This window comes from Caretta caretta, chromosome 28 (genome assembly GCF_965140235.1).
Source record: "Caretta caretta isolate rCarCar2 chromosome 28, rCarCar1.hap1, whole genome shotgun sequence".
NCBI lineage: Eukaryota > Metazoa > Chordata > Testudines > Cheloniidae > Caretta > Caretta caretta.
The window spans coordinates 3,429,709-3,440,229 of NC_134233.1; the positions used below are offsets into that span (position 1 = coordinate 3,429,709).

Below are 10,521 nucleotides of genomic sequence, written 5' to 3' on the forward strand. Positions count from 1 at the left end.
TAATGAAATGTTGTGCTTATCGTAGGAGTAAAGAGCAGCAGAACTGTGCTTAGCTTGCCCTGATTCAGGGGTTCACCCTAAACAGAGCCTCCCTCGTGGCTCCAGCTGTGAAGTCTTTGTGTGTGGTTGTAGATAGTGTTGTAGTGAAACACAACATGCAGGCTTGGCCAGCCCCTTTTGGTAGCACCAGACTATTCCCAGTGGAGGGGCTGATGTGGACTTTAGTACTCCCTGGTCCCTTCTCTTTCTCTTCCCCTTGAGGCCCTGCCCTCTGCCAGGGTCCTGGCCAGAGTCAGAGGGAGGTAGGGAGTGACCTAGGGAGGCTGACTTGAGGCTGTCACAAGGGTAAGTGAAGCGAACCAGCCTCCCAGGGCCATCTCTGAATTCAGGGGAGCAGGTGGGCCCAGGTTCCCCTATACCACCCGAGGACTCTGCTGGCCCAGGGAGGCTGCGCTGTATCCTAGGAGGAGGCAGTTGCTGCCTGAAAGGAAAGGAGAACAACCTCACTACAGACAGATGTGAGAAGGTGCCTTCTGGTGAGACAACCCTCATACCTCCTAAATCCAGACAGCGACTTTGGGAGAATTTCAGGGCCAGGTGATAGGAAGTGCCCCTTAGCAGCCCAGGCTGTCAGAGCACTGATCGCCCTAGAAGGGCCCTGGGTCAGAGCCTGGTGGATTGGGAGGGCCCGGGCTCCCCTACCAACAACCCACCTGTATTTCACAGGCCTAAGCCCTGAGCACTAGGCAACGCTCCCCTACCAGCCACCCTGAGTGAGGGCCGTCACACAGACATAAAAGTAAACAATAATACAAATAAAATATAATATGGTTTTACATATGGTAGATTATGCCAGATGAGTGTGAAGGACATATCAAGTGGGGTCCTGCAGGGATCAGTTCTGGGTCCTGGTCTGTTCAATATCTTCATCCATGATTTAGATAATAGCATAGAGAGTACACGTATAAAGTTTGTGGCTGATACCGAGCCGGGAGGGGTTGCAAGTGCTTTGGAGGACAGGATTAAAATTTAAAATCCTCTGGCCAAACTGGAGAAATGGTCTGAAGTAAACAGGACGAAATTCAACACAGAGAAATGCAAAGTAGACCATTTAGGAAGGAACAATCAGTTGCATGCACACAGAATGGGGCAGGACTGCCAAAGAAGGAGTACTGCCGAAAGGGGTCTGGGTGTTATCGTGGATGACAAGCTAAATAGGAGTCAACGGTGTAGAACTGTTGAACATTCTGGGCTGCATTTGCAGGAGTGCTGTAAGCAAGACCCAAGAAGTAATTTTTCCGCTCCATTCCACGTTGTTTAGGCCTGCACAGGAGGACTGTGTCCAGCTCCGGTCGCCACGTCTCAGGAAAGATGTGGAGAAATTAGAGAAAGTCCGGACAAAAATGATGAAAAATGATTATAAAATCATTTGAAAAATGATTGAAAATTGAAAAATAACAAAAATGATGAAAGGTCTAGAGAACATGACTTAAATAATGGCATAGAGAGTACACTAACATTCAGTCGGGGTGATTTGGTTGCTAGCTCTCAGTCCCAAAAGAAAGGAGAAGGGTCGATGGGGAATCAGGACCCTGAGACTGACAGTCCCCAGGAACAATGGGGAGAGGCCAATGCTCCAGGTCAGCCTGAGTGACAAGGCGGACAGGCTAATCAGGGAGTCTGGAGGCCAGGGAGGTCCCATCCTCCATGTGAGCTGGAATTGCCTGGGTCAGGATGAGTGGGGCTGAGCTAAGGATAGAGCAGGGTCCTGAGCTGGGCTGGGGAGCAGAGCTGGGCCAGAGGGGCCAGAGAAGCAGCCCAGGGAGCAGGTCCGTGCTGGGAGCAGAGTCTCAGAAGCAGCCTGCAGAGCAGACCTGTCCTGGGAGCAGAGCTGCAGCAACCGGACCAGAGGGGCCAGCGAAGCAGCCCAGGGAGCTGGAGGCAGCAGCAGCAGCCGGCTGGGGCAGAGTGGTGGAGCTGGGCCTGGAGCAGTCCGGAGCCGGGTGCGGTGAGCAGCTGGGGAGAGCGAGGGGGGACCCTGGGCAGCGGGCCCAGCACAGGGAGATGCCCCCAGCCAAGAGGCTCTGCAGGCCAGACTTGGAGGGGGATCGTAACCCTGACGGGGCAGGGGCAACGCTGGGAAGAAGGGTGTGGGGGAGGTGTCAGGAAGGGAGGGGAAGTCAGTGGGATGGGCGGGGGCTGTTAATTGGATCCTTTCCCTGTTTGTGCAACTTGCCTCTCACACCCTGATACAAATTCCCTCCGGTTCTTCCCCTTTTCTCTCTCGTTATCTCACACGTGGCTATAAAATCCGGGGAGATTCCCCCCTTTCCCCTCAAATGATCCGCTCTCTCATCTCTCCTCATTCCCCCTGGTCTCTCCCTAATTCTCAAATGTCCATTTCAGATCGCTCCGATGGGGGAGATTTTCCCACCCATTTTCTCCCCAGAGATTTGTCCTTGTTCAGGTGGGAAATTGTTCCCCAAAACCTGGCTGCCCCTGGAGTGGGGGTGGGAGGAGATGCCGGTTCTCTGCCGGGGCGGGGAAAGGAGGAGCACGTGTCCCCCACGGGGACTGCTCAGACCCTGGTTTCCCAATCCCAGTTGCTGCCCCCGAACTACCGACACAGTTGCCCCCAGCCCTCAGTTGCCAGTCACCTGCCCATTGCCCATTGCTGCCCCCTTCCCTCATCCAGGGAGCCTTCCAGCTCCCCCTCCCTTGCCCTCTTTATCAGCTCCTCAAAGGGCTCCCCGCTACCCATGTGAATGGTGGCAGCAGTGGGGGGAACCATCACTTTCTGTTTATGTATTGGACAGTCATATAAAATCCAGTCAAACTGTCCCCCTTTTCTACTAATTCATTAATAGCAAAATAGAATCCCCTCAGATCTTGGTGTGTTTCTCTCATGTTATCAATTGCGTCGTTTGTGACACATATTCTCTGCAAATCTCAAAGATTGATATAAAATATCCTAAACATTTGCCCCACTTTCTCTCTAGTTGGCTATTTCTAATTGAATATGCCCTGAGATTTTTCCTTGTCTCTCTAAAACACTAAGAAAATCTCAGCTTTCTCAGATTCTTGAACATGGAAATAAATAAGACTGGGACTTTTCAACTTGGAAAAGAGATGGCTAAGGTGGGATAGGATAGAAGTCTATACAATCATGACTGCTGTGGAGAAAGTAGATAAGAATGTGTTATTTACTCCTGATGACACAAGAATAAGGGGTCACCCAATGAAATGAATAGGCAGCAGGTTTAAAACAAACCAAAGGAAGTATTTCTTCACACAACCTGTGGAACTCCTTGCCAGAGGATGTTGTAAAGGCCCAACAGCAGCGTGGGGGACACATTCCCTGCTCTGAGGGCCAGTCCTGCTGTCCTAGAGGTTGCTGGTTCATAGGGGTCACTTTGCAGCAGGGCCAGATTTGATGTGTGGGCCAGAGAGAGTGTGTGCCCTGGACTCAGGGTGCAGAGATACACTCAGTCCTCTCCCCTGCATTGGGTGGGGGGTGCTGCAATCCCCCGCTGGAAGGTCATGGTGGTGGGGGGTGCTGTGAGCAGCTCAACACCTGACCCTGGTGGCAGAAATGGGGGGGGGGGCGCTCCAGGTGTTTCTAGGACCTCCTATTTCCACCTGCCTGTGAAGCCCAGCTTTCCCCAGCACATGCACGTGGTAGAATCGGGTCACTGTTTCTATGGCCGACAGCAAAGAATCGCTCCCAGTTTCTCTTCTGTCCGCGGCATGATTCGTCTGTGTCGGTGGTTCATGAGGTGGATCTAGTTGCAGAGGGAGGAGGAGGTGCTGATAGGGAGGCTGCCACCCACCATGGTTTCCCTGTGGGAGCTCCAGCCATGGGGCAGAAGGAGAAATACCAAGAGTTAAAGCAGCCCTAAGCCCCCGAGTCTGGATCAATGTCACAAGTTCCCAGTGTCTCCATGGAAGACAATTTGTGACATTGGGCACAGTGTTCAAAGTCCTTTTTTCCCCTCAACATGGAGTGAACTCAGCTTTTTGCCGCATCCCCGAGAGATTCCATGAAACAACAACAGCGGCACAAAGCAATCGGGGAGTGACCATCTCGCTGCCAGGGCTGGAGGTGCCCTGGCCCTCTTGGTTTGTCCATTGTTTCTGTTGCAGAAGAGAAAGTTTCGATGGAATTTGACACCCTGCTTTGCACAAGGGACAGAGAAAGATCTTGCTGTTCCTGTGTCCGTGCAAAGGAAATCGTGCTTCTGTGTGAAAGAGAGGCGGGAAATAGCCCCTCTACATATCTGTGTCACGGAGTCCCCGGGCGATGCTCTGGAACTGCTCCCCATGAAGCCAGTCAGGACTCTGGGGCAGTCTCCTTTCTGTGAGCAGCCTGTCTGCAGGACACCCAGATCACCCGGCTTCCACCTTCCTGGGTCTGACCTCGGAGCATTCAGCCTCCTCTGCCCCTCCGTGTGCTTCCCACAGCGAGGCCGCTCAGGCGGGGTCCTGGGGAAGCCAGAGGGTCCTGCCCCCCAACTCCGCAGTCAGACGTGACTCTCAGCCAGCCAGTAAAACAGAAGGTTTATTAGACGACAGGAACATGGTCTAAAACAGAGCTTGCAGGTGCAGAGAATGGGACCTCTCGGCTGGGTCCATTTTGGGGGGCAGTGAGTCAGAGAACCACGTCTGCCCTTCACTCCATGTCCCAGCCAGCCCCAGACTGAAACTCCCTCCAGCCCCTCCTCTTCTGGGCTTTGTTCCTTTCCCTGGCCAGGAGGTCACCTGATTCCTTTGTTCTCCAACCCTTCAGCTCTCACCTTGCAGGGGGGATGGGCCCAGGCCATCAGTTGCCAGGAAAAAGGGTGTCGGCCAGTCTGTGTCCAGACCCCTGCACACACCTGCCCTCTAGGGCTCTGTAATGATCATACACCCTTACCCCACCCCCTAGATACTTAAGAACTGCATAGGGGAAACTGAGGCACCCCCACACTATTCAGAGGAACCATTAAGAACAGTCCCGCTTCATCATAATCTGGGATTTAAAAATTGTCTTCCATGGAGACATTGGGAGCTTGTGACATTAATCCAGACTCTGGGGGTTCGGGCTGCTTTAACTCTTGGTAAAAACATGAACTTGATTCCAGGAAGAGGAGAGAGGAAAAGCCTGAGGTTGCCTCATTTGTGCGGCCAGTGGGAGCCAGGGGACAGCAGGGAACCAACGACATCCCTGGGCTGGGATGAAAGGGGAATGTTGCATGGATTTTATCGTACAGGCCCCAGCCTGCTTCTCAGAGCCCACAGGAGACAGTCTAGGGAAGGGCGAGTCATTTCTCAGCTGCATTCTCAGGAGAAGCCAGTAGCCGTCCTTGCACACACACCTAGGAGTTCTGCAGAGAGCTCTGGCTGCCAGGGGATCCGGCCAGGAGAGGGAGTGCTGGGGGTGCTGCAGTTTTACAGTGGGGAGGAAGGCCAGACCAGTGGGGCTGTCTCAGGTGGCTTTGCCAGTGCGGAGGCTCTAGATCACATGTTGGGAGGGGGCAGTAGGGACTACAGGATGCAGGGGGAGGGAATGGGGAGGGCTGGATAAAATGAAACTGCACAAGAAACCTCCCCATTTGCTCCAGCTAAAGGCCCTACTTGGCCACTCCCCACTTCATGAAAATCTCCATCTCTACCCTGCCTTTCAGAAACCTCCCTCTCTCCTGTGGGTATTTCCCGGTTTCTTCCTTTTTTCATGGTCTCATACAAATATTTTTGCCATGGAAACAATAAAGTACATTTAAAATGAGAAAAACAAACAACATCCCTAAATTCACTTCACACCAGGCCCAGGGCTTGCACCCAGCAGGGGCTGTGGGGCAGAACTGAGCTGCACGGGCAGCAGCGAGGGGGGACGGGGGGGACTGAGCTGTCTGGGGAATATTTTAATCCTTCTCTATTTTTTGGAGGATTAAATCAGTGCAGCTTCTCCGTCTCTCCCCAGGAAATAACGTTTCTGTGCAAAGTACCCAAAACTTTTAACAATAAGAAGTGAAATGAAACGGCCACATGATGGCGCCAGAACCTAAGGAATGAGAAGTCATTTGCTTCTTCAATGTGCATTGATGCTGAAGAGGGAGGTGTTTTCTCTTTGACTCCTAGGCCTGACAACCCACTAGCCGAGGCCCCACTCCCCCACACACAGCCAGGAATAGAACCCAGGAGTCCTGGCTCCCAGCCCCCCTGCTCTAACCGAGTGGTCCCCACTCCACCCCCACAACCAGGAATAGAGCCCAGGAGTCCTGACTCAGCCCCCCTGCTCTAGCCCACGAGACCCCACTCCCTGTGACAAAGGAGGAGCTCAGAGACCCCAGTGCTGTCCCCTCACCTCCCTGCCCGTGTCGCACTTGAAACCCAATGGGGTTTCCTTGAGCAGTTTTGAATCTTGCGCCCAGGAAGGGGGTGATTTTAGGTGCAGGTTCCAAAGGGCGCAATGAACCAGCCGGATGGGGCAGCAGGTGTCAGTGTCGGAGCCATTGAAATAATCAGCAACGTACTTCAGGGAAACGGTTGTTGGTGAAGTGTCAGTGGAAGGTCGGAATCTGATCATGTCAGTGTCACACTGGAGGGTGCTGTGATGGCTTTAAATCTGTCCTCCAAACCTAGCCACCCCCAGCACATGTCAGAGAAGGGGAGAGTGAGCAATAGAAACAGAGACCTAGTGACTGAAGCAAACATTTCTTTGCTCCTTGCTTGGCTCTGTCAGTTATTTGGGTACAAACTCACCCACCACCCACGGTCTCAATGGGCAGGAAGAGCTCAGCTGTCAGTGAGACTTGGGGAGCTTGGGACATTACTGTGAGCTGGGACCCCAGACTCACTCCCCATCCAGCTCCATCCTGTCCTGCGCACCCCAAACCCTTCCCTTGTGTGATTCCTGCTTCAGCCCAAATTCCCCAAGACCTTCCCGCTCAGCTCCCTCTCCCTCTCCTACATTCCCCATCTGGACCCTCAATGCCCCTCACACGCTTTCTAAGAACATAAGAACGGCCACACTGGGTCAGACCAAAGGTCCATCTAGCCCAGTATCCTGTCTTCTGACAGTAGCCAGAATGAACAAACCAGGTCATTATCAAGTGATCCATCCCCTGTCACCCATTCCCAGCTTCTGGCAAACTGAGGCTAGGGACACTTCAGAGCATGGTTTTGAATCCCTGCCCATCCTGGCTAATAGCCGTTGATGGACCTGTCTTCCAGGAACTTCTCTAGTACTTTTTTTGAATGCTGTTATAGTCTTGGCCTGCACAACATCCCCTGGCAAGGAGTTCCACAGGTTGACTGTGCGTTGTGTGAAGAAATACTTCCTTCTGTTTGTTTTAAACCTGCTGCCTATTAATTTCATTGGCTAACACCTAGTTCTTGTGTTATGAGGAGTAAATAACACTGCCACATTTACTTTCTCTACATCAGTCCTGATTTAACAGACCTCTAGCATATCCCCCCCTTAGTCTTATTAATCTCTCCTCATATGGAAGCTGTTCCATGCCCTTCATCATTTTTTGTTGCCCTTCTCTGTATCTTTCCCAATTCCAATCTATCTTTTTTGAGATGGGGTAACCACATCTGCATGCATACTCAAGATGTGGGTGTTTGTAGCGAGGGGGCATGGCCTCCCGCCCAGCTGCCCTCCCCCCACGGTGGGCAGAGCCGGGACACCCACACCTGCCGGAGGCAAGCAGAGGGGCAGCAGAGAAACTGGAAGTATAAAAGGCAGTACCTCCAGCCGGAGGGAAAGGATGTCTCCCTCCTGCCCTGGGATGGGATGTGGTGCAGTCGGGTGGCCCCGCATCCCCCTACTCCTGCCACCCCACCCCTGGGTTGGCAGCCTCTCCAGCATAGGCAAAGAGACCTGTGTTTGTTGGCAGTCTGCCAGAGCCAGAACCCCCCGGCCCTGTTTGAGGGTCTAGGCATATAGACGCAGTATTGATCTGTCCTGAATACAGGCCAGAGCCTCCTGACTTTGCTGCCTCGCCCTGCCTGAGGGCCAGGGCTTATGGACACTGCTGACCTACCCTGATTGTAGGCCAGAGCCCTCTGTTTGGTGCCCTCCCCTCCCACCCCCCCGTCAGCGGGCTGGGGCCCCCTACGCTAAGTACTTTGCTACCCTGCAGAGTGGCAGAGACCCCAGTGCTAATTCCCCCCTGAACTGTGCCCTTCCAGAGGACTTGTAGCAAGGGGGCATGGCTTCCCTCCCAGATGGATGGAGGGACAGCTGCAAACACCTTACAGCGTACCATGGATTGATATAGAGACAACTGGATCTTTTCTGTCTTCTTATCTATCCCTTTCCTGATGGGGTCAGCATCCTGTTATCTTCCTAGCAACCTGACCTGTCTCCCCAGGTCCATCTCCCCAGGCTCCTGGAATCATCAGATTCTCTGCTGCATCTTTGCGAGTAAGATATTCTTTCTGTTACTAGGTTTCAAAGTAGCTGCCGTGTTAGTCTGTATCTGCAAAAAGAAAAGGAGTACTTGTGGCACCTTAGAGACTAACAAATTTATTTGAGCATAAGCTTTCGTGAGCTACAGCTCACTTCATTGGATGCGTTGGAGAGGTTTTAGTTGGGGGCTGAAGGTGATGGCTAGTGGCGTTCTGTTATTTTCTTTGTTGGGCCTGTCCTGTAGTAGGTGACTTCTGGGTGCTCTTCTGGCTCTGTCAATCTGTTTCTTCACTTCAGCAGGTGGGTATTGTAGTTGACATCTTCATCATCTGGACCCATGGAAAAGAAGCCCTTGAGGAATTCCACCATGATTTCAACAATTTCCATCCCACCATCAACCTCAGCCTGGACCAGTCCACACAAGAGATCCACTTCCTGGACACTACAGTGCTAGTAAACAATGGTCACATAAACACCACCCTATACCGGAAACCTACTGACCGCTACACTTAGCTACATGCCTCCAGCTTCCATCCAGGACACACCACACGATCCATTGTCTACAGCCAAGCTCTGCGATACAACCGCATTTGCTCCAACCCCTCAGACAGAGACAAACACCTACAAGATCTCTATCAAGCATTCTTACAACTACAATACCCACCTGCGGAAGTGAAGAAACAGATTGACAGAGCCAGGAGAGTACCCAGAAGTCACCTACTACAAGACAGGCCCAACAAAGAAAATAACAGAACGCCACTAGCCGTCACCTTCAGCCTCCAACAAAAACCTCTCCAACGCATTATTAAGGATCTACAACCTATCCTGAAGGACGACCCATCACTCTCAAACAGATCTTGGGAGACAGGCCAGTCCTTGCTTACAGACAGCCCCGCAACCTGAAGCAAATACTCACCAGCAACCACACACCACACAACAGAACCACTAACCCAGGAACCTATCCTTGCAACAAAGCCCGTTGCCAACTGTGCTCACATATCTATTCAGGGGACACCATCATAGGGCCTAATCACATCAGCCACACTATCAGGGGCTCGTTCACCTGCACATCCACCAATGTGATATATGCCATCATGTGCCAGCAATGCCCCTCTGCCATGTGCATTGGGCAAACTGGACAGTCTCTACGTAAAAGAATAAATGGACGCAAATCAGACGTCAAGAATTATAACATTCAAAAACCAGCTGGAGAACACTTCAATCTCTCTGGTCACTCAATTACAGACCTAAAAGTCATAATTCTTCAACAAAAAAACTTCAAAAACAGACTCCAACGAGAGACTGCTGAATTGGAATTAATTTGCAAACTGGACACCGTTAAAGTAGGCTTGAATAAAGACTGGGAGTGGATGTGTCATTACACAAAGTAAAACTATTTCCCTTGTTTACTTCCCCCCCCCCCGCCCCTTACTGTTCCTCACACATTCTTGTCAACAACTGGAAATGGTCCACCTTGATTATCACTACACAAAGTTTTTTTTCTCTCCTACTAGTAATCGCTCACGTTACCTGCTCACTCTGGTTACAGTGTGTACGGTGTGACACTCATTGTTTCATGTTCTCTGTGTATATAAATCTCCCCACTGTATTTTCCACTGCATGCATCCGATGAAGTGAGCTGTAGCTCACAAAAGCTTATGCTCAAATAAATTGGTTAGTCTCTAAGGTGCCACAAGTCCTCCTTTTCTTTCTGTTACTAGAACCCCCCTGAGCTGCTGGGGGGTCCCTCCTCCAGTCTACAGTGCTGACCTAATTTTGTCAAGACAAGCCCTCATAGGGAGAGGAGCAGGCAGCCATCTTTGCTTACAGGAGGTAGTGTGGCCGAGCGGTCTAAGGCGCTGGATTAAGGCTCCAGTCTCTTTGGAGGCGTGGGTTCGAATCCCACCACTGCCATCTCTTTGGCCACCCTGACCTTCCCATGGATACAGAATGGAGCTTCAGTCCCGATTTTCATGGCTTGATCCTTTAAACCCAGACCTTCCTCATCAGTTATTTCCCTCTCCTCATTTAGGCATCCCTCTCCTTTAAAACTGACAGCCAGCACCTGAGTTCTGCAGCACCGTTCACGTCACTAGCTAAGTCCAGCACTGGATATTCTACCTTTA

At 51.8% G+C, this 10,521-nt stretch overlaps 1 non-coding gene across 1 annotated transcript; it reads left to right on the top strand.

Annotated features, from left to right (window-relative positions):
- Window positions 1–10,227: 10,227 nt before the first annotated feature.
- Window positions 10,228–10,309, top strand: TRNAL-AAG (transfer RNA leucine (anticodon AAG)). Its single transcript has one exon. It is a non-coding gene; the product is annotated as a tRNA-Leu (tRNA).
- Window positions 10,310–10,521: the final 212 nt, after the last annotated feature.